The sequence below is a fragment of the Canis lupus genome, chromosome X (assembly GCF_048164855.1).
Source record: "Canis lupus baileyi chromosome X, mCanLup2.hap1, whole genome shotgun sequence".
Taxonomy (NCBI): domain Eukaryota; kingdom Metazoa; phylum Chordata; class Mammalia; order Carnivora; family Canidae; genus Canis; species Canis lupus.
In genome coordinates this window covers 99,048,101-99,072,724 of record NC_132876.1, presented here as the reverse complement: position 1 = coordinate 99,072,724, position 24,624 = coordinate 99,048,101, and the positions used below count along the sequence as shown (strand labels likewise).

Genomic DNA, 24,624 nt, shown 5'->3' with positions numbered 1-24,624 from the left:
ACATTTATTGTAGTGAGCACTTGTAATGTCTAGAATTATTGAATTACTCTGTTGTCTGTTGTATACCTCTAACTAATATGACCCTGTAAGACTACTATCCTTCAATAAAAAAGATTTTTTTAAAAAAACTAAATGAATCTTTGGAAAAAATGAACTAAAAATGTTTAAGGAAAATAATGAATTACTTTTGTTGGTTTATAATTAAGGAGATACTTAAAAAACAATCCTCATGGAATCTCAAACTTGCTACTGATTATGGGCAGGTCATGTCGTTTTGCATGCAAACTGTTGGCTTCTACTGGGCATCTGGCTTGTTCTCTTCTTCCTTCCAAGCCAAGACTGTCAAGAATTATGCACACTCTAACAAAGTGGCCACAAAGCCCATAGCTATGAGATTAGCTAACCACAGGTAAAAAGAGCTATTAGCAACTGTTTTTAATGACTTCCAATCACCACACAAAAGCCGTCTAATAAACATGAAGAAAAATTAATGGGGTAACTGGGTGATGGGCACCAAGGAGGGCACCTACTGGAAAGAGCGCTGGGGGTTATACTATATGTTGGCAAATTGAATTTAAATATTTTTTAAAAGAAAAATTAAAATATGGGGGAATATGACTGGCATATATGCAGACTTTCTATCTACCCTATACTCTTCTGCTCCCTGCAATTCATTCCTTAGTTTGCTTTAATCTGGCTCTTATCACTGTTCCACTGACATACTTAACCATCTCTCTGATGCTAAATCCAGAGGATATATTTTCTGGTCCCTATGCCCCCTTAACCTCTGCAGCATTTGACAATACTCATTGCTACTTCTTTTTTTAGCCTCTTTAACAATATACTAGTCTGGTTTCTTCCCACCTCTTTTTTTTTTTTTTTTAAGATTTTACTTATCCATTCATGAGAGACACAGAGAGAGGAGAGGCAGAGACACAGGCAGAGGGAGAAGCAGGCTCCATGCAGGGAGCCCCACGTGGGACTTGATCCTGGGTCTCCAGGATCAGGCCCTGGGCTGAAGGCGGCGCTAAACCGCTGAGCCACCTGGGCTGCCCTTTCCCACTTTTGTCCCATTAACATTTGTCTGGTTTTTGCCCTAAGCTGCTTCCTCTTTTCATTCTACAACCTTGTAACCAGCCATCCTATCCACTAGTAAGCATTCAATAACATTTAAAGGCTGATGATTCCCAAACTGGTATCTTAAACATCATGCTCTAAGGCTCCAGACACATAACCACCTGCCTACTACAGAGCACCATCTGGATATGCCCAAAGATAATTGTCAATATATTCAAAAAGGAAATCCTCACCACAACCCTTCCCCAAATGCTCTGTTCTCTCCATGAATGTTACCACTATTTACTCAACGATACTAGAAACCAAGGTGTAATCCTGGACTTCGACTCTTGCACAACCAACTAGAGAGTGAAATGAAGTGCTCGTGGTTTCCACCCCAGTTCTGCCATTTGTGAGTGTCTGAGAAATATATTCAATCCTTATGCCTTTGAAATTTCATCTATAAAATGGAAATAATAGTAGGGTTGTAGTAAAATTTTTTTAAAAGATTTTATATATTTATTCATGAGAGACAGAGAGAGAGAGAGACATGAGAGACAAAGACAGAGACATAGGAAGAGGGAGAAGCAGGTTCCATGTAGGGAGCCCGATGAGGGACTCGATCCCGGAACCGCAGGATCACGCCCTTAACTGAAGGCAGACGCCCAACTGCTGAGCCACCCAAGCGCTAAGCCACCCAGGAATCCTGAGTTGTAGCAAAATTTAAATGGCAAACATTAATAAGTCAGAAAGCATTTGTTACTATTATTTAGGGCATTTCTGAATATTGTCATCAACATTACAGCTCCAACTTCCTGCTGCTCTCTCACCTCTGGTCTTGCCTTCTTCCACATCAGTGCCAGAGTGTTTGTGTTCTAAGATGCAGATCTGATCAGTCCCCTCCACTCAATGCATCCCAACAGAACAGAGCCAGGTGTGATCCTGTGCTGCCTCCTCTTAGGGCATTAGACCATGATCATCCATCTGTCTGAGATGCTTTTTTTCCTCCCTCACCACTGCTTCTCTAAGCCACACTGATCCTACACATGTTGGTACTGATGGCGCTTCCTCAAAGGAAGCTTCCACTGACAACCCCATTCCTTGAGTCCTACTGCCATGCTTCTCCTCCACCCACACCATGCTAGAGGACCCTCCACTATGCTGTCACAGCAAGTTGTGCTTATCCTCATAAGTACACCAAGCACACTACGCTTAGCCACTTGTGTATCTAAAGGTCTCTCAGAGGGGCACCTGCATGGCTCAGTGGGTTAGGCAACTGCCTTCAGCTTAAGTCATGATCCCAGGGTCCTGGGATCGAGCCCCTCATTGGGCTCCCTGCTCAGTGGGGAGTCTGCTTCTCTACCCCTACCCTGGCTTGTGCACACTCTCTCTCTAATAAATAAATAAAATCTTAAAAAAAATAAAAAATAAAGGTCTTTCAGATAAAACTGTAGCTTTACCTGGAACAAGTTGTTACACCACGAAGTGGGGAAGTACTCAAAAATGATGGGAGCTTGTCATAAGGACCTGGGAGCCAGCTTGAAGAAGCTTCCAATGGCCAAATCTGTGATAATTTGAGTACCAAAATAATTAAGGACACTAATGAATTACAGGCCTGTAGAAAAGAGGAACCCATGAGTTGCCATTAGTATGAAATAAATACATACATACATAAATGGAGAAGGGTGGGCTTTTATTTACAGTAGAATCCAATTGGTAAACATGCAAGGAGTGCTGAAACCTAAAAAATCATCACTGTGCAGATATCACAGTACAGATTGCTTCAAGCAAAAATCAAGTGATGCTAAATCTAGGAGTAGATTTGGATAAAGAGTAGTATGTATGAATGGTCTTCAAGTATCTCTCCAAAGAACTGCTTATCAGTTGCAACGGGGCAAAATTACACAGTAGATAAATCAAGCAATATTGTGATTGGCTAATCAAAATTAACATCAATGTGGGAAAGATGGAGAACGTACACCTCCAGATGTGACACCCTGAGAAAACATATTACTTTATAGTATTCCAGTCAGGAACGCAGAATCTGAAATGTCTAATAAGAGACAAAGCAAAAACGACAAAAATTCTACTGAAAAAAGGAGGGGGGTGAGGACAGGGTAAAACTGTCATTTTAAAAACGCTAAAGTCATACAAGAAAAAGGCAAAAAAAAAATATCACAGATTAAGGGAGACAGAGTACATGAAACTAAAGCTAATAACTGATCCTAGACTGGGTCCCCTACTAAGTGGGGGAAAATGTTATAAAAGAATGGATCAACTGACAAAATAGAAACACAGATGCTAGATTATAAAAAGTACTCCATTATGTTTAATTTATTGAATTTACTAAGTATACTGAATTGATAACTGTACTATGGCTATATATGAGACTACATTAGTTTTAGGAAGTTAGGCAATGAAATATTTAGGAGTAAAGGGCATGACAACTTACTCTCAAATGATTCAGGAAAGAACATATATGACATGTGTACGTGTATATGTGCATGCACACACACAGTGCACGCGCAAACACACGGAGCGAGAGGAATAAAGCAAAAACGGCAAACGTTAACAAGAGAGGAATATGGATAAAGCATATAAGGTGCTCTTTTTTTTAAGATTTTATTTATTTATGAGCGACACAGAGAGAGAGAGAGAGAGAGAGAGAGAGAGAGAGAGAGAGAGAGGCAGAGACACAGGCAGAGGGAGAAGCAGGCTCCATGCAGGGAGCCCGATGCGGGACTCCATCCCGGGTCTCCAGGATCATGCCCCGGGCTGCAGGCGGCGCCAAACCACTGCGCCACAGGGGCTGCCCTAAGGTGCTCTTGTATGTAATTTTTACCTTGCAACTTCTGTACTTGCGGAATTATTTCCAAATAAAAAGTCAAAACAAAATGAAACAAAAAGCCTGTAGTTCTATTCAGGGGCTATGCTTTGTTCACCTTTGCATTGCCAGAGCCTGATCTTATACTTGCTCAAATGTCTGTTCCATAATGAAGAGTCACTTTTACTACTAGACCAACCTACCAGGACACAGTGGTTGGGCGTGTGCCTTTGGCTCAGGATCCAAGGTCCAGGATCAAGTCCCACATTGGGCTCCCTGAGGGGAGCCCACTTCTCCTTCTGTCTATGTCTCTGCCTCTCTCTCTCTGTCTCTCATGAGTAAATAAGTAAGTCTTTTAAAAAAAATAATCTACCGGGATCCCTGGGTGGTGCAGCGGTTTGGCGCCTGCCTTTGGCCCGGGGCGCGATCCTGGAGACCCGGGATCAAGTCCCACGTCGGGCTCCCGGTGCATGGAGTCTGCTTCTCCCTCTGCCTGTGTCTCTGCCTCTCTCTCTCTCTCTGACTATCGTAGATAAATTAAAAAAAAATCTACCTAATAAGATAAAAAAAAAAACAGAGATGAATTTTGCCCCCCACCTCTTGCACACACCTCCAATAAAATTTTGGGGGATCAGGGATCACCTATGTAGAGCAAGTGATGAATGCTTAGGAAAAAGGAAAAACAGGTTTAAGCTACTCAGTTTGTATATTTTTCCAGTTTTCCACTTTTAAAATCTCTCAATCTGAAAAACTAAAATATTCTACCAGATTAACATTCCAGGCTTAATTTAAAATGTATATTATTTCAAAGTCCTTAGTGTTAACTTTAGTCCTTAGAGTCAATTCAAAGCTGTGTAGGGGTGCCTGAGTGGTTCAGCCAGTCAAGCAGCCAACTCTTGTTTTTGGCTCAGGTCATGACCTCCTGGTCATGAGATCAGGGCCCCACATCAGGCTCTACACTCAGTTGAGGAGTCCACTTCAGATTCTCTCCCTCTCTCTCTCTCTCTCTCCCCCTCCAGCTTGTGTGCTCTCTCTCAAGTAAAATAAAATCTTTTAGGGGCATCTGGGTGGCTCAGCAGATTAAGCATCTGCCTTCAGCTCAGTTCATGACCACAGGGTCCTGAGATGGAACTCCACATCGGGCTCCCTGCTCTGCGGGGGGCCTGCTACTCTCCTGCTTGTGCTCTCGTTCTGTCAAATAAAATATTTAAAAAATAATAATAATAAATAAAATATTTAAACCTGTTTGAATTACTCACGATTTTCATCAAAACAAACATTATCTGCCATTTTCACAGTAAGGTGACCTATAATTTGCAAAAGCCACAGGAGTCCCAACTAGATGAATAACCCTGCCAAGTCACTGAAGGTCTAAGACAGCACTGTTTAATAAAAATATAACCCAAGTCCTTTTAAATGTTCTAGTAGCCACGTGAAGAAAAAAGCAACAGGTGACAATTTTAATATATTTTATTTAGGGATCCCTGGGTGGCGCAGCGGTTTGGCGCCTGCCTTTGGCCCAGGGCGCGATCCTGGAGACCCGGGATCGAGTCCCACATCGGGCTCCCGGTGCATGGAGCCTGCTTCTCCCTCTGCCTGTGTCTCTGCCTCTCTCTCTCTCTCTCTGTGACTATCATAAATTTAAAAAAAATATATATATATATATTTTATTTAATTTGGTATTTCAAAAACAGTATTATTTTAATATATGATCAATAAAAAAAAATCAATGATGAGCTATTTTACCTATTTCTCTCAAATTAACTCCTCAAAATCCAGTGTGTATTTTATACTAACAGCACATCACAATTCAGACAGGCCACATTTCAAGCGGTCAGCAGCTATCTGCAGTTAGCAATGGCTACCTTACTGGACAGCACAGCTCTAATGCTTTGGTATTTTCATTTAATTAAAAGGATAAGACCAGGCAGCCCGAGTGGCTCAGCGGTTTAGCACCGCCCAGGATGTGATCCTGGGGACCCAGGATTGAGAACAATGTCAGGCTCCCTGCATGGAGCCTGCTTCTCCCTCTGCTTGTGTCTCTGCCTCTCTCTCTCTCTCTCTCTCTCTGTGTCTCATGAATAAATAAAGTCTTTAAAAAATAAAAAAATAAAAGGCTAAGACCTACAACTCTTAGATTCTGTAATTCAATTTCTCCTGTGAGGGTATACAACTGATTAGGCACAGGGCCTGGCACAGACTAGGTATTCAATGAATATTTGCTGGATGAAATAAGAAAAGAAAAATGGAATTCACTGAATTTAATGGTAAGAATGACCTTAGTCATCAAATCTTGTATTTACAGAAATGAAGACAACTTTCCCACCAAGAAATGATACTTCCATACTTGAGAGGCTAACCAAATTCAGAACACTCGATGGCTATTTAATTGTTGTCAACAAAGAGCTTCTAAAGGACCCAAAAGCTTACTCAAGCTTCCCTACTGGTTCTAAAGAAGTTTTATTCACTTCTGAACCCTAGTTTCAAGTCTTTAAAATATAAGGATAATACAGTTGCCTTTTTATGAGAAAGAAGAAAAGGCAACAAGGTAAACAAAACCAAAGATGCTGCAGGTGTCAAGAGCTTGGGTTCCTGAGGATCCCTGGGTGGCTCAGCGGTTTAGCGCTGCCTTCAGTCCAGGGCATGATCCTGGTGTCCTGGGGTCAAGTCCCACATCAGGCTCCTTGCAGGGAGCCTGCTTCTCCCTCTGCCTATGTCTCTGCCTCTCTCTCTCTCTCTGTGTGACTATCATAAATAAATAAATAAAATAAATAAATAAATACATAAATAAATAAGTAAGTAAAGTAAATAAAAATAAAAATAAAATTAGCACTCCTCCTCCCAAGTAAGTATCTGCTAGCCAGATGCCACCTATACAGAAACTATCAGACACACCACTCTGGGGTGCCTGGGTGGTTCAGTCAGTTGGGCATCTGCCTTCAGCTCGGGTCATGATCCCAGGGTTCTGAGATCAAGTGGTCCTAGGAGAGAACCCCACAACGGGCTTCCTGCACTGAGCGGGGAGCCTGCTTCATCCTCTCCCTCTGCCCTTCCTCCTGACTCATTCTCGCACTCTGTCTCTTTCTCAAATAAATAAATAAAATCCTGGGAAAAAAAAAAAAAAAAGACACGCCACTCCTGCCTCTCCCCATTAACCTCCCCAATGAAAATAAAAATGAAGGTACTTGGAATCTTCTCCCAATTCTGACTATGATACCAAGAAAGTAGGGTATTGTTATTATTAGCTTTTTATTTTTTAAAAAATATTTCTTTATAGGGCACCTAGGTGGCTCATTTGGTTAAGTGTCTGCCTTTGGCTCAGGTCATGATCCTGGAGTTCTGGGATCTAGTGCCATGTCTGGCTCCCTGCTCAAGGGAGAGTCTGCTTCTCCCTCTGCCCCTTCCCTGCTTATGCATGCACGCACACTCTCTCTCTCAAATAAATAAATGAATTTTTTTTAAAAAAAATTTCTTTAGGGGATCCCTGGGTGGCTCAGTGGTTTAGCACCTGCCTTTGGCCCAGGGTATGATCCTGGAGTCCCGGGATCGGGTCCCATGTCAGGCTCCCGGCATGGAGCTTGCTTCTCCCTCTGCCTGTGTCTCTGCCTCTCTCTCTCTCTCTCTCATCATGAATAACTAAAATCTTTTTAAAAAAATGTCTTTATTTGAGAGAAAGAGAGAGGGAGGGAAGGAGCTTGAGCCAGTGAGGGTAGGGGCAGAGGGAGAGAATCCTGAAGCAGACTCCCAGCCAAGCCAGGAGCCTGACTTGGGGCTCAATCTCATGACCCATGAGATCATGACCTGAGCCGAAACCAGGAGCCAGACCCCCAAATGACTGAGCCACCCAGATGCCCCAATTATTATTTTTTTAGGTAAGCTCTATGCCCTATGTGGGGCTCTAACTCATGACCCCAAGATCAGGAGCTGCATCCTCCATCGACTGAGCCACCCAAGTGCCCCCAAAGAAGTAGAATATTAAAAAATAAAGCAAAAAAAATAAAAAATAAAAAAATAAAGCAAAATGACCTTATACAGTGGAATATGAAGAAAGAAATGGGAAAGCCTTGACTCTTATTAGAACTATTTTGTTGGGATCCCTGGGTGGCGCAGCGGTTTGGCGCCTGCCTTTGGCCCAGGGCGCGATCCTGGAGACCCGGGATCGAATCCCACGTCGGGCTCCCGGTGCATGGAGCCTGCTTCTCCCTCTGCCTGTGTCTCTGCCTCTCTCTCTCTCTCCGTGTGACTATCATGAATAAATAAATTTTAAAAAGAAATTAAAAAAAAAAGAAAAGAAATATTTTGTTTATTTAAGAATACTGAGTTGGTGGTAAGGAAAAATGGTATCTAGGTTAGAAGAACCAAAGATTTCCTTTATAAAGTGACCTTAAATATTTCAATAACAATCTGAAAAAGGCAAAACTAGAGAATGAGTAAAAAGATCAGTTGTTTCCAGGGGTTTGTAGGGAGGGTTTATAGGTGAAGCACAGGCAATTTTAAGGGTGGTGAAATTGTTCTGTACAATATTCTAATAGTAGATACATGACATCATGCACCTGTCAAAACCGACAGAACTTTGTAACACAAAGAGTGAACCTTTTGTTTTTGAGGGGAAGAGGGGAGAAGGAGGGAGAGAATCTTAAGAAGGTTCCCTGCCCAGCCTGGCATCTGACACAGGGCTCAAACTCACCACCCTGAGATCATGATCTGGGCTAAAATCAAGAGTCTGACACTTAACCAACTGAGCCACCCAGGCGCCCCAAGAGTGAACCTTCAAGTATGCAAATTTAAAAACATCATTTAGAGACACCTAGATGGCTCAGTGGTTGAGCATCTGCCTTCGGCACAGGGCGTAATCCCAGAGTCCCGGGATTGGGTCCTACATTGGGCTCCCTGCATGGAGCCTGCTTCTCCTCCCTCTGCCTATGTCTCTGCCCCTGTGTCTGTCAGTCTGTCTCTCTCTCTCATAAATAAATAAAATCTTAAAAAAAAAATAAAAACAGGGGATCCCTGGGTGGGGCAGTGGTTTAGCGCCTGCCTTTGGCCCAGGGCGCGATCCTGGAGACCCGGGATCGAATCCCACATCGGGCTCCCAGTGCATGGAGCCTGCTTCTCCCTCTGCCTGTGTCTCTGCCTCTCTCTCTCTCTCTCTCTCTCTCTCTCTGTGACTATCATAAATAAATAAATTAAAAAATGTTTTTAAAATAAAAAAAATAAAAAAAATAAAAACATCATTCAGGTCAGAGGATCCCAGGAGGGAACAGACACCATTTATGATATAATCTAACTATTACAAACATATGAAACAATATAACGGGGGGGCGGGGCCACAGACGGATGGTGCTGACCGAAATTAACTCTGGAAATGAGTAGCATCTGTAAGACTAAAGTAAAAGCAAAAAGAAATGTATATAAGCACTGTACTCTAGTTGGTAAAGTTGTTTCCCATGAGTGTAGAAGTCAACAAAACTGTTATACATCTATCTATCCATACACTGGAGTGAACAATTAAGTACATGGACAGTGAATGGTGAAAGCCAGGTGTCTCACTGTTGGGAGTCAGAGATTACAGACAAGCAAGGGGAGAAGGCTAGAATGATCTGTGTGGTAATGGATTAGGTTGGAGTCATCAGTTAAAACTCACGTTTAGTTTAATACTGATACAGATACATAAAAACAGATACAGAGAAACATTCATACAGATGCATAAACATATAGATAGCACATACATGGGATTTCAGCTAACAGAGCCTAGAAGCAATACTCCCTCAAAGGAACAGTGAGCCTACTTGTACTCAGATCTTGATTTCTAATGTAATTCTCTAATAAAAGGAATTAGGGCTTTGGGGAGAAATGGCTGATTATAGAACTAAAACAGAGGATACACAGGGTAAGTCTGGAGTATCTTATAATACTAGGAAGGAAGTGCTCAAAAGGAACCCCCCTTATGACGATGGGGGCATGTTAAAGTAACATGGGGGGGCAACCCTGGTGGCTCAGTGGTTTAGCGCCACCTTCGGCCCAGGGTGTGATCCTGGAGACCGGGTATCGAATCCCACATCGGGCTCCCTGCATGGAGCCTGCTTCTCCCTCTGCCTGTGTGTCTCTGCCTCTCTCTCTCTCTGTGTCTCTCATGAATAAATAAATAAAATCTTTAAAAAATAATAAAATAAAATAAAGTAACATAGGGGCCAACCAAAAGAGATCATCAATGGTCAAGGCTAGAAAAATTTAAGCAACAAAATAAATAAAGTAGTAATAGATTATGACTCAAAGTATAAAATAAGTATCCATGAATTCATAATGATACAAAGAAATGACTAAGTAAATAAGCAAATAGAGGAGGAAAGATAATCTTCCATTCAAAACTCCCAATACAGACAGAACATAGAGACTCTTAACTCTGGGAAACGAACTAGGGGTGGTGGAAGGGGAGGGGGGTGGGGGGTGGGGGTGAGGGTGAGTGGGTGACGGGCACTGAGGGGGACACTTGACAGGATGAGCACTGGGTGTTATTCTGTATGTTGGTAAATTGAACACCAATAAAAAATTAGTTTATTAAAAAAAATAATAATAAATAAAATAAAATAAAATAAAAACCTCCCAATAATTTATGTAGAACACACTCCAGGAGATGGAGTGCAACATCTCACTCCTTAAGTGATGACTACACAGTGCCTTCAATCTAATACCACAACAGTGTTTAAAAAAAAAAAAAGTAACATTAGAGTGGAGAATGAAGAAAGCAGACATAAACCTTCTCAGCCAGGTGACCAAAGCCAACACTAACCGTGATAAATTATGTTGATACTACATACTCTTGATGTGATATGACAAGAATATGGGAATGGCACTTTACCTCTGTGGTCTTCCTCCCCAAAACCCAGATCAGTCTAACAACAAGAAAAACACCAGACAAATCCTAATTGAGCGACATTCTACAAAATACCTGATCAGTTCTCCTCAAAACTGACAAGGTCATCAAAACAATGAGTCTGAGAAACTGTCACCGCAAGAGGAGCCTAAGGAGACATGATGACTAAATATAATGTGGTATCCTGGCGGAATCCTGAAACAAAAAATACATTAAGTAAAAACTAAGGAAATGTGAGTGAACTATGGACCTTTAGTTAATAACAATGTTTCACTATTGCTTAATTAACTGTAACAAATGTACCAAGCTAAGGTCATCTATCAATAATAGAAGAAACCGGGTGCCAGGTATATGGGAACTCTCTGTATTATCCTCTCAATTTTTCTGTAAAATTAAAACTATACAAAACCATCTATTTAATTAAAAAAAATTTACCTCAAGATGATTAATGATCTCTGGCACAGGAGTCGTATTCACATCTCCAGCTCTAAAAGCACCTTCTTTTCAGTAGTCTGGAAATGTGACAAAATGAGGAGTTATCCTTTTGCTTAACTTCCTAACTCAGTATGTAAACATGACAAAAACTCTGACTTCTGATGCTTTTAGTAACAGCACACAGAATGTTAGACCACACTTTTAGGACAGGTGGTTCTTTCCCAAGTTTCATCACAAGCTGAATTATATTCTTTTCTTTTAGGTCACACATTTTTTTTTTTTTAGGTCACACATATTTTCTACATTAATTAAATTCTACATTATCCCAAGAAAAGAGCAGTAGTTCAGAAAAACTAAAAAATAATCCACCATTTATTTTCTTAACGCTTTTGTAGCACACCTGGTTGTGACGTACCATCCTGAACCTCTCCATCCATTTACAGAAGAAAGGATGAAGCCCGGGTCCCGAAAGCATGTAGGAAACTTTAAATTGTATGGCCAAGGGACGCCTGGGTGGCTCAACGGTTGAACACCTGCCTTCAACCTAGGGACGCCTGGGTGGCTCAGCGGTTAAACACCTGCCTTCAACCCAGGGCATGATCCTGGAGACCTGGGATCGAGTCCCACGTCGGGCTCCCTGCATGGAGCCTGCTTCTCCCTCTGCCTCTGCCTCTACCTCTGTGTGTCTCTCTCATGAATAAATAAAATCTTTTAAAAAAATAAAAAATAAATAAATTGTATGGCCAAAATAATAACTTTTTTTAAAAATGTTGACTATAAATATAACCCATTTCTGTTCCATGAAGAGCAATTTATATAAAGAACAGTAACCTTACTGGCTTATTTTGACAGATGAGCATTCTCTCTCCCCTTCCTTCAGAAAGTACATGGTTCCCTCTTAACATGGTTTTGCCTCCTGCAGTTTCAGTTACCTGTGGTCAACTGCAGTCCTGAAGCAGATGATCCACCTTCCAACATATCATCAGAAGGTCAATAGTAGCCTAACACTATGTCACAATGTCTACGTCATTCATGTCACTGTAGATCATGTAAGCATTTTGTCATCTCGCATCATCATAAGGATGAGTACAGTAAAATAAGCTATTTCAAGAGAGATACCACATTCACCTAACTTTCATTACAGTATATCGTCATAAATGTTCTATTTTATTATTAACCTCTTCCTGTCCCTACTTTATAAACGTTATCATAAATATCTCTATACAGAAAAAAACGTAGTGTATATAGGGATTGGTATTACCTGCAGTTTGGAGGATCCACTGGGTGTCTTGGAATGTATTCCCTGTGGATAAAGGGGGGGAATACTGTATCTTTATCCCAGTGAACCTAATAATCCAATGTTAACTTTGGGGGCAAATAATGGCTTATATCATGGATAGAAGTCTCTAATCTCCTGACTGAACCTCATTTTATAACCACATGGAAGTTAACATATCCTGTTTATACTGTATATTTTCAGCACTTTACCAAATTTTAAAAATTTCTCAATTACTTTATCTTAAACATTACCCAAAAAATGAGCAAAAGTCCTGGGCACCTACACAAATGCTGTTTTCTACCATGTAGAAATCTCTGATGTCAATGCAAAATCCACCCCACATTCATGCTTTCTCCCAGTGACCTAAATCACCACAGCTTTCCTCTCTCCCCCAAATGCCCAAAAAGTCATGCATTTGTCACCACTATGAGCCCCTGAAATAGTTTACTAATCTTTTGTTCTCCCCTAGGTTTTATCATTGTAAATGTTGAGTACAAAAACCAACAGTGTCTTGTACATAGATACTTACTATAAATGACAAAATATGGGATTTTAAATTAATTGATTTCCAATTAATTAATCTGGTTGAGGTGTTCCAAGGTCTTTTTTTGTTTTTGTTTTTTTTTTAACAAAAGAGTGGGTTGTTTTTTTTTTTTAAGATTTTATTTTTATTTATTCACGAAAGACACATAGAGAGAGGCAGGGGGAGAAGCAGGCTCCATGCAGGGAGCTCGATATGGGACTCAATCCCAGGACCCCAGGATCACGCCCTGAGCCAAAGGCAGACACTCAACCGCTGAGCCACCCAGGTGTCCCAAGGGCATTTATTTGTAAAAAACCAAAAGGGCTCCGGGGGCAACAGGACAGGCAGGCAGGCCAGCTTCTCAGGAGTCACAGGCATGTGGGCAGATGTGCTTGAATAGACAGAGAGGGTACTCTCTGAGTACTTTGTGTCACCCTGGGCTGCCTTCGGGATGGGTGGCACTAGCTCAAAGACCATAAACTTTGAGGGTCTCAGCCTCCAGCAATTCTGGAACAGGATCGTCTTTGGTCAGCATTGGGGGTTCATCAGTTATACCCCCAGAATCTCTCTCTTTACTGAGACCCCTTCTGGTGTCTGGCAGGTGACACAGGGCAGCTGGGCTAGCAGGTGCCCCCAGGGCTGGGCTCAGTGCCCTTCTGCAGAGAGCCTTCCAAATGGAAACTGATTATTGTTCTCATCGTGATCCAGCAAGAGAGCCATCCCCCACCCTCAAGGACTGGCACCCTTGTCCTGCCACTCTGGGCCTGAGAATCTCTCTGCGTGCGTCCTGTCATTCTTCCTCCTAGGAGTCCACCACAGGCACCCACTTGAAGATACGAAGAAGTGTCGCCCACACTTCCCCCACCTCCAGACCTTCTCGATGGTTGTCATCACTTTCTTGATGTCATCGTTACCCCAGCTCTGGGTCTCAGTCCACATGGTCCAGCCGGCCATGGTGGTGGAGCCAAAGTTGAGGCTGTGGCTGGGCCGCCTCCTGTCCAGCGGTCTCAGGCTCGGCGAAGGACCCAGGTACCACTCTCTTGGCTGGCTGTCCCTCCCCACAAGGTCTTAATTAGGTCAATTCTTAAATGGTATCATTTAAAAAGAAAGACAGGACAACTGACTGGTAACACATATGCTAGAGGCAGATCATCTCTACATTTTATTTTATTTTTTTAAAGATTTTATTTATTTATGCATGAGAGACATAGAGACAGAGAGACAGAGAGACAGAGAGAGAGAGAGAGAGGCAGAGACACAGGCAGAGGGAGAAGCAGGCTCCATGCAGGGAGCCCGACCTGGGACTTGATCCTGGGTCTCCAGGATCACAACCTGGGCTGAAGGCAGTGCTAAACTGCTGGGCCACCAGGGCTACCCTCTACATTTTATTAAAGAGATTACTTAGAACAGTGTTTTTCAAATGGTAAGTTGTCGCTTATTAGTGGAGTGTGTAATAAATTTATTGGGTAATGACAAGTATTTAAGAAAAAAAAGAAATGTCACAGAAAACATAAGAGTGCTTTATACATAGTAATGATAAACAGTAGTTCAAATAACTTGTTTGAGGTGTGGATATGTATTAGATCAAGACTAAAATGTGTTTGGTTTCTTCTGTTTTTTGTTTGTTTTGTTTTTTGTTTTTTGTTTTTTACTGCGGGCTGCTATGAGAAATAGTGACTTAGAATATAGTGAGGTTGGGATGCCTGGGGTGGCTCAGTAGTTGGACATCTGCCTTTGGTTCAGGGCGCGGTCCTGGGATCCGGTCTCACATCAGGCTCCCTGCATGGAGCCTACTTCTCCCTCTGCCTAGGTCTCTGCCTCTCTGTCTCTCATGAATAAATAAATAAAAATCTTCAAAAAAAAAAAAAAAAAGAATATGGTAAGGTATTATAGGTAATGTAAGAAAAAATATTTACCACCGTCCCATTTTACTTGTATCTGAATAGATGGCAGGTTTCCAATTAACCAAGTGGGGACACCTGGGTGGCTCAGTAGTTGAGTGTCTGCCTTCAGCTCAGGGTGTGATGCCAGGATCAAGTCCCACATCCGGCTCCCGGCGGGGGGCCTGCTTTGCCCTCTGCCCATGTCTCTGCCTCTCTCTGTCTCTCATGAATAAATAAATAAAATCTTTAAAAAAATAATTAACCAAGTGGATTTGAGAAACATCTGGATTAAAAACTAAAACAACCTTTTATGTTATGAATTTCTGTGTGATTTTATCTTTCTCAAATGTCGTCTGTTTTCTGTGGCTTCCTCACGAACTACCAGAGGTTCCTGCCTTCTAAAACGATTTTTTTAAAGTAATCAGTTTCCTAAACCCAGAAATTCAAGATCACAAACCATGGAAATTTCCTACTGGAAAGGTATGAAAGATGAACAAAAATATCATTTATAATTATTTATTTAACAATGTCAAACCTGACAATCCTCCCACATCCACTGTTGACTATTTAACAAAATCTGAGCACACAGCTAAGAGGTACAGAAGACCCATGCCCTCAAAGAAACACACTGACAATTGTAGTAGAATGCATTAAGTCCTATAATAAGCTGTCAGATACAGAAATAAAGTAAGACAAGGAAAAAATACAAAGGAAAGCTTCACAGAAGAGATGACATTTAAGCTAGGTTGCAAAGAATAGGATTTTTTGAAATAAAAACAAAAGAAAAAAAGGAAAAAAAAACAAAAGAAATATAAAGTTGGTAGGAATTCTACACATCATGTAACCAAGTAGCTCCCAAGTGGGGATGACATTGCCCAAAAAGGCACACTTGAAGTGTCTAGAGACAATTTTAGTTGTCATACTGAAGAGGGATGCTACTGGCATTGGTAGGCAGAGGCCAACGACACTGCTTAACATTGTACAGGGCACAGGACGGCCCCAGACAACAAAGAATTATCTGGCCCCAAATGTCAATAGTGCCAACGCAGAGAAACCCTGAATACAACCTCAGTACAATCCTCTTATTTTACACAGGAGGTAACTGAAGGTTACAGGGATTTTTAAAACTTGCTAAAAAGCTAGTAAGTTCATAAAACAGGCCTCATAACACCTTGTCCAGTGTTTAATTCACAACACACACCCACACATGTTATTGTACTCGGAAACAGATGTTTTAAAAGAGTCGGAACATTTGTATAAAGTGGAAAAACAAACTATCTAGATAAAAATCAAAGATGATAGTATTATATAATCTTTCTTGAAACAGATCTACCAATGGCTCAGAGCAAGAATTATGCTACATTTTAAAAATTATACCCATATTTGTTTATAATACTAGATGGTAAATCTAATATATTTAGATTACAAATAACATATAGTATTATGTTTATAATACTAGATTTACCATCTTTACAACTTGGTTATTTAACATGGACCTGTAAGAAAAATTACAATAGGGATGCCTGGGTAGCTTAGAGGTTGAGCTTCTGCCTCCAGCTCAGGGTGTGATCCCGGAGTTCCGGGATCGAGTCCCACATCGGGCTCCTTGCAGGGAGCCTGCTTCTCCCCCTGCATATGTCTCTGCCTCTCTCTCTCTGATGAATGAATGAATGAATGAATGAATGAATGAATGTTTTTTTTAAAAAGAAAGAAAAATTACAATAAAAACTAGGAAGTTGGGGGCATCTGGGTAACTCAGTGGTTGAGCATCTGCCTTTGGCTCAGGTTGCAATCCCGGGGTCCTGGGATCAAATCCTGCATCAGGCTCCCTGCAGGAAGCCTGTTTCTTCCTCTGCCTATGTCTCTCCCTCTCTCTCTGTCTCTTTCATGAATAAATAAAATATTTTTTTAAAAAATAGGAAGTTGGAAGACCAGCATATGCACACACCATACTCAGTTACTCCTTAGGGCAGATCTTTGAAGCTCTACCACCAGCTCCAGCCACAACCATTGGGCACCGGGAGCCTGGATGGGATTTGCCCCTTTAATTCAAAACCAAATGCTAAGTTACCCTTCTGTTGGTTGGTGAGGTTTCTTTATTTTTGTTTTTTAAAGATTTTATTTATTTATTCATGAGAGAAACACACACACAGAGAGAGAGAGAGAGGCAGAGACATAGGCCGAGGGAGAAGCAGGCTCCATTCCATACAGGGAGCCCCACATGGGACTCGATCCCAGGTTTCCAGGACCACACCCTGGGCCGAAGGTGGCGCTAAACCACTGAGCTACCCGGGCTGCCCATTTGGGGAGGTTTCTAATAACAAGTGAAATGTACAAAGACCTTCTTAGGGTCCTGATATAGGGCTTAAATCTAAACATGAAGTGGGCAGCCCTGGTGGCTCAGCAGTTTAGCACCGCCTTCAGCCCAGGGCGTGATCCTGGATCTCCAGGATCAAGTCCCATGTCGGGCTACCCACAGGGAGCCTGCTTCTCCCTCTGCCTGTGTCTCTGCCTCTCTATGTGTCTCTCATGAATAAATAAAGTCTTTAAATAAATAAATAAACACATGAAGCTACCTGGACATCTTTTTTTTCATCCTTGCTCTTCAATGCACAAAAGGTATGGGAGTAAGGGGATGGCATAAACAAACATGTTAACAGTAATACAGATAAGATTTCAAAAAGGTTTTTTTGCTGCAAAAACTACAGAAATAAAGACATATACATAGATACACACTCCTTACCTTGAATTTTTCAAAAAATGAAGCCTCAACTAAGATACCTTGTCCAGTCTGACACACAACAAATTCACGGTGAAGAACTTGAGCAAAGGTTGCAAGCGCTATCCTAAAAAAAATGAGAGACCAAACAGGTAAGATTTCAATTACGAAAGGTTTAAAGAAAACTGCGTGAGCAAGTTATACAGTATATAAATACAAGCTCATGAAACAGAAAGCAGCTGCTTGTATACCTTTCACTACCTGAAATTTCAGTGAATAAAGTTTATGCTCGATCAATATAATGGAAAGGTCACCTGACTTTATCAGCCGCCCTGCTTCTCTTGCCACTAAGTCACTGCTAGTAGCTAAGGGAGAGCTAGCAACAGCAGAGGGTGAGGGTTAGGGCCAAGTTGTTCTGAGGTTTCATCTTCACTGAGGCTAGTTGGAGGACCTTTAGTTGCATCCCTGGCACACCACCAGTGATTCCTGCAGCTCCCCATTTATTCTAGTCATTAAGCATAATGGGTTTCAGGCTCTTTAAGAGCCAAAGGTCTTAAAATTTAAATAACTCCATACACAGGCTAAGTTATTCTCTAGTAAAGGAATTTTTAAATTTCCACACTTCAAATGAGCACTACACCCTCATTGCAAAACCCAACAACAAAGAGGATATATAGTTCTTTGTCACCTACTATACCCTCTCAGCAGAATTACAATTGTTCACTAAAGACTGGGAGGTCCTCCCCATAACCCAACTCACAAAATCACTCATCACTCAAAAATATGAAAAAAGAAAAATACTTGTTCATAAGACTCAGTGAAATAACAGTCTTACATACAGAGGAAAGCAGAAATAAGTATATATCTATCAATAATTAATTTAAATGTAAATGGACTAAAGGTCCAATAAAAAGATACAGGGAAAGGGTTGCCTGACTGGCTGGCTCAGTCAGTGGAGCATACAACTCAGGGCCATGAGTTCAAGCCCCATGCTGGGTGTGGGCCCTACTTAATTTAAAAAAAAAGAAAAGAAAAGAAAAGATACAGAGTGACTCAATGAATAAGAAAACAATATTCATCTATATGCAGCTTACAAGAGACTGACTTTAGAACTAAAGACACTTGCAGACTGAAAGTGAAGGGATGGAAGATCATTTATCCTACAAATCAAGTGGGGGGAAAAAAAGCCAGGGTAGTGGGGCACCTGGGTGGCTCAGTCAGTTAAGCATCTGAGTTCTTGACCTCAGCTCAGGTCTTGATCTCAGGGACAATGGATTCCACCCCATGTTGGGCTCCACATTGAGTGTGGAGCCTATTTTTTAAAAATAATTAATTTAAAAAGCTTATTGTGTACAAAAGCCCGGGTAGCATTACTTGTATCAGACAAAATAGACTTTAAAACAAAGACTGAGCAAGAGACAAAGAAAAGCACTACACAAAGATAAAGAGAACAACACACTAAGAGGATATAACAATTATACACATCTATGCACCCAACATAGGAACACCAAAATGCATAAACCAATTATTAAAGACAGAAAGGGAGAAACAGTAATACAGTAACAGTAGTGAACTTTAACATCCCATTTACAACAATGGATAGATCATTCAGACAGAAAATGAAAAGGAAAGAATGGCTTTATTTTTTTAAAGATTTTATTTATTTATTCATGAGAGACAGAGAGAGAGGTAGAGAGAGAAGCAGGCTCTGTGCAGAGAGCCTGATGTGGGACTTGATCCCGGGACTCCAGGATCACATCCTGGGCCGAAGGCAGGCGCTAAACCACTGATCCACCCAGGGATCCCGAAAGAATGGCTTTAAATGGCACATTAGACCAGATGGACCTAACAAATATACACAGAACATTCCATCCAAAAACAACAGAAAACACGTTCTTTTCAAGTGCACATGGAACATTCTCCAGAATACATCACGTAAGGCCACAAAACAAGTCTCAATAATTTCAAGAAGACTGAAAATACATCAACCATCCTTTCCAACTGAAACAGTATGAAACTACAAATTATAAAAAATTTGGAAAAAACACAAATACATGAAGGCTAAACAACATGCTACTAAACAGGGGCAGCCAGGGTGGCTCAGAGGTTTAGCGCCACCTTCAGCCCAGGGCCTGACCCTGGAGACCCGGGGATCGAGTCCCACATCAGGGAGCCTGCTTCTCCCTCTCCCTGTGTCTCTGCCTCTCTGTGTGTCTCTCATGAATAAACAAATAAAATCTTAAAAAACAAACAAACATGCTACTAAACAATGGAACCGGGAAATCAAAAACATGGAGACATATGAAAATGAAAATATGCTGGTCCAAAATCTTTGGAATGCAGCAAAAGCACTTCTAAGAGGGAAGTGTATAGTAATACAGGCCTACCTCAAGAAACAAGAAAAATATCAAATAAACAACCTAACCTTACTTTTAAGGAAGCAAGAAAAAACAAGGCCCAGGGAACCCTGGGTGGCGCAGCGGTTTAGCGCCTGCCTTTGGCCCAGGGCGCAATCCTGGAGACCCGGGATTGAATCCCACATCGGGCTCCTGGTGCATGGAGCCTGCTTCTCCCTCTGCCTATGTCTCTGCCTCTCTCTCTCCCTGTGTGACTATCATAAATAAATAAAAAAATTAAAAAAAAAAAAACAAGGCCCAAAACTAGTAGGAAGAAGGAAATTATAAAGATTACTGTAAAAATCAATGACACAAAGACTAAAAAAAATACAATAACAAAAAGATCAAATAAACCAGCAGCTGGTTCTTCAAAAAGATAAAATTGATAAATATTTAGCCCGATTCATCAGGGAAAAAAAAAAGAGAACTCAAATAAGTAAAAGTGGAAATGAAAGAGAAGTAACAACTGACACCACAAAAACACAAAGGATTTTAAAAGACTATTACCAAAAATTTTACAGCATGAGGGACGCCTGGGTGGCTCAGCAGTTAAGTGCCTTCCTTCAGCTCAAGGCGAGATCCTGGAGTCCCGGGATAGAGTCCCACATCAGGCTCCCTGTATGGAGCCTGCTTCTCCCTCTGCCTATGTCTCTACCTCTCTGTGTGTCTCATGAATAAATAAATAAAATATTTTTTAAAAAATTATACAGCATGAAAATGGACAACCCAGAAGATATGGTTAAATTCCTAGAAACAGATCATCTTCCAAAACTGAATCAGGAAGAAATAGAATATTTGAACAGAATTATTAATATAGGTGCAATAAAATTGAATCAGTAATCAGGATGCCTGGGTAGCTCAGCGGTTGGGCATCTGCCTTCAGCTCCAGTCATGATCCTGGGATCTGGGATCAAGTCCTGCATCGGGCTCCCTGAGGGGAGCCTGCTTCTCCCTCTGCCGGTGTCTCTGCCTCTCTCACACACATCTCTGTGTTTCTCATGAATAAATAAATAAAATCTTAAAAAAAAAAAACCTAGTAATATATTTAACCAAGAAGGTGAGAGACCTATACTCTGAAAACGATAAAACATCAATGAAAGATGGGACACCTGGGTGGCTCAGTGGTTGAGCATCTGCCTTAGGCTCAGGGCATGATTCCAGGGTCATGGGATCGAGTCCCACATCGGGCTCCCTCTGGGGAGCGTGCTTCTCCCTCTGCCTATATCCCTGCGTCTCTCATGAATAAATAAAATCTTAAAAAGAAAATCAATGAAAGAAACTGAAAAAAAAAAAAAAAACAAATGGAAGGATACTTCATGCTCATGGATTAGGATAATATTTTTTAAATATCCATACTACCCAAAGAAATCTATACATTCAATATAATCCCTATTAAAATACCAAGAACGTTTTTCACAGAACTAGAACAAATAATACTACAATCTACATGGAACCACAAAAGATCTGGAATAGCCAGAGCAATCTTAAAAAAGAATAAAGCTGGAGGTATTACAATCCTAGGTATCAGGACATACTATAAAGTTGTAATAATCAACCCTATGGTACTAGCACAAAAACAGACACAAAGATCAAAGAAACAAAAGAGCACAGAAATAAACCTAAACTTAGTCAATTAATCTATGACAAAGGAGGCAAGAGTACACAATAGGGTTAGGGTTAGAGTCTCTTTAATAAATGATGCTAGAAAACTGGACAGCTGCATGCTGAATGGACCACTTTATTACACCATACACACACAAAAAAAAAACTAAAAATGGATTGAAGACCTAAATGTAAAACCTGAAAATATAAAACTCCTAGAAGAAAACATAGCTAGTAATTTGTTTGACATGAGCTTTAGCAACATTTTTCTAGATATCCCCCTTGCAGGCAAGGGAAACAAAAGCAAAATTAAACTATTAGAACTACACCAAAAAAAAAGCTTTTAGGCAACAAAGAAAAGCATCAACAAAATGAAAAGGCAACCCACTGAATAGAAAAGATATTTGCAAATGATACTAAATAATAATATGGAACCAATATTCAAAATATTAGAAAAACTTCTAAAAACTCAATGGCAAAATACACAAATAATCTGACTAAAGAATGAGAAGACTTGAATGGGCACTTTTCCAAAGACATAAAAATGGCCAAGAGATACATAAAAAGATGCTTAGTCATCAGGAAAATGCAAATCAAAATAACAATGAGATACCACCTTAAACTTATCAGAATGGCTATTATCCAAAAGACAAGCAATAACAAGTGTTGGCAAGGACATGGAGAAAAAGGATCTGCTTGTAATGTAATGGGTATAGCCATTGTGGGAAACAGTATGGAAGTTTCCCAAAAAATTTAAAAAAGAGATATTACACAATAATTCACTACTGGGTACTCACCCAAAGCAAATGAAAACATTAATTCAAAAAAATATATGTGCCCTTATGTTTACTGAAGCATTATTTACAATAGCCAAGATAAGGAAGCAATCCACATGTCCAACCATAGATGAATGGATGAATGAAGATATGGCAGGTATGTATATGTGTGCATGTGCATATATAATGGAGTATTACCCATAAAAAAAGCTATCTTGCCATTTGAGACAATATAGATGGGGACCAAGAAGATATTATGCTGGGACACCTGGGTGGCTCAGCGGTTGAGCATCTGCCTTCGGCTCAGGAAGTGATCCCAGAGTTCTGGGATCGAATCCGCATCAGGTTCCTGCAGGGAGCCTGCTTCTCCTCCCTCTGCCTATGTCTCTGCTTCTGTGTCTCTCATAAGTAAATAAATAAAATCTTTAAAAAAAAAAAGGAAGGTATTATGCTAAGTGAAGTCAGAGAAAGACAAATACTACTATGATTTAATTTAATGTAGAATCTAAAAAGCAAAACAAACAGACTCTTAAAAATGCAGAGAACAAACTGATGGTTGCCATAAGGGAGACAGGTGCAGGACTGGGTGAAACAAAGAGTAAAACCTGCAAACTTTTTTTTTTAATGATTTTTATTTATTTATTCGTGAGAGAGACAGAGACACAGGCAGAGGGAGAAGCAGGCTCCATGAAGAGAGCCCGATGTGGGACTCGATCCTAGGATTCCAGGATCACGCCCTGAGCCAAAGGCAGACACTTAACCGCTGAGCCACCCAGGCATCCTAAGACATGCAAACTTCTAGTTATAAAATAAGTCATTGAGGGCAGCCCCAGTGGCCCAGCAGTTTGGCGCCGCCTGTTGCCTGGGGTGTGATCCTGGAGACCCGGGATCGAGTTCCGCGTCAGGCTCCCTGCATGGAGCCTGCTTCTCTCCCTCTCCCTCTGTCTATGCCTCTCTCTGTGTCTGTCACGAATAAATAAATAAAATCTTTAAAAAAAATAAATACCAATGTAACATTATATGCTACTTATACTTCAATTTAAAAAAGAAAAAGAATGCAGTCTTCAGTTCCCTAAGAGGCTATGTTAACAATACAAGAACTGACTAGATATTTCAGGTCAACCAAGTAGCCCCACTGAATGAGGAAAAATTCTTTTGCAAAGAAAGATTACAGCTAATAATGGCAGAAGTGACCAAATTAGAACAATAACTACACTGTAGCATGCATGCATGTATGTATATATTTTTAAGTAAACTCTACCCCCAATGTGGGGCTTAAACTCAAACCCCCAAGATCAAGAATTGCATGCTCTATCAATTCAGCCAGTCAGCCCCCTCAATTTTATATCTTTTAATTAAAATAACTAATCCATGCATTGGTAATCAATGGATGGTAAAAGAATCAGGTATAAAGTGGGGTTTCATGAAGGGATCAAGACGTTATCACCTGAGCCCTCTGACAAATCAAACTATATGAAAAATTTTTCTAGAGAACCAGGAAAACTTCAACATGGACTAAATATCATATAAGCTATTAAGAAATCATTATCAGGGCAGCCCCAGTGGCCCAGCAGTTTAGCGCCGCCTTCAGCCCAGGATGTGATCCTGGAGACCCCAGATCGAGTCCCACGTGGGCCTCTCTGCATGGAGCCTGCTTCTTCCTCTCCCTCTGCCTTTGTCTCTGCCTCTCTCTCTCTGTCTCTCATGAATAAATTTTAAAAATCTTTAAAAAAAAAAGAAATTATCAGGTGTGTTGTATATGATAATGCATTACAGTAATATAAGAAAATGTGTTTTAGAGACATATTTAGAAATAAAATAATGTCTTGGGTATGCTATAAACTCTCAGCAAAATAGTAGGGTGGAGGAAGAGGACACAAGAATGGTGAAATGTCGATGACTACAGCACAGAGGTTCACTTTGTGTACATCTCAAAATATTCACAAATAAAAAAGGTAAAAATAAAAGTAATCAACTAGGAGTCACTACTGAGTCCTTTAAGAAGAAAGCATCAATGAATTCATTTTTAAAATATTTTATTTATTTATTCATGAGAGACAGTGAGAGAGGGGCAGAGACACAGACAGAGGGAAAGGCAGACTCCCCGCAGGGAGCCTGATGCAGGACTCAATCCCAGGACTGGGATCACAACCTGAGCCAAAGGCAGATGCTCAACCGCTGAGCCACCCAGGCAGGCATCCCCATCAATGAATTCAGATGAATGGATAAAGAAGCTGTGGTCTATATATACAATGGAGTA

At 40.8% G+C, this 24,624-nt stretch overlaps 1 protein-coding gene and 1 pseudogene across 13 annotated transcripts in view; both read right to left on the bottom strand.

Annotated features, from left to right (window-relative positions):
* Positions 1-24,624, bottom strand: part of TAB3 (TGF-beta activated kinase 1 (MAP3K7) binding protein 3) — an 88,841-nt gene that overhangs the window by 40,165 nt on the left and 24,052 nt on the right. For 4 of the 13 annotated variants that reach the window (XM_072817144.1, XM_072817131.1, XM_072817142.1 and 1 more), the window contains exons 2-5: positions 17,615-17,717; positions 12,448-12,489; positions 11,187-11,263; positions 10,827-10,946 (exon numbers count right to left, since the gene is read on the bottom strand). The gene's annotated coding sequence lies outside the window, so the exon portion shown is untranslated. Of the gene's footprint in view, positions 1-2,516; positions 2,621-10,826; positions 10,947-11,186; positions 11,264-12,447; positions 12,490-17,614; positions 17,718-24,624 lie in introns of all 13 variants that reach the window. The other 9 variants (XM_072817132.1, XM_072817135.1, XM_072817139.1 and 6 more) reach the window with 7 other exon arrangements.
* Positions 12,526-14,211, bottom strand: LOC140628137 (B-cell CLL/lymphoma 7 protein family member C pseudogene; annotated as a pseudogene).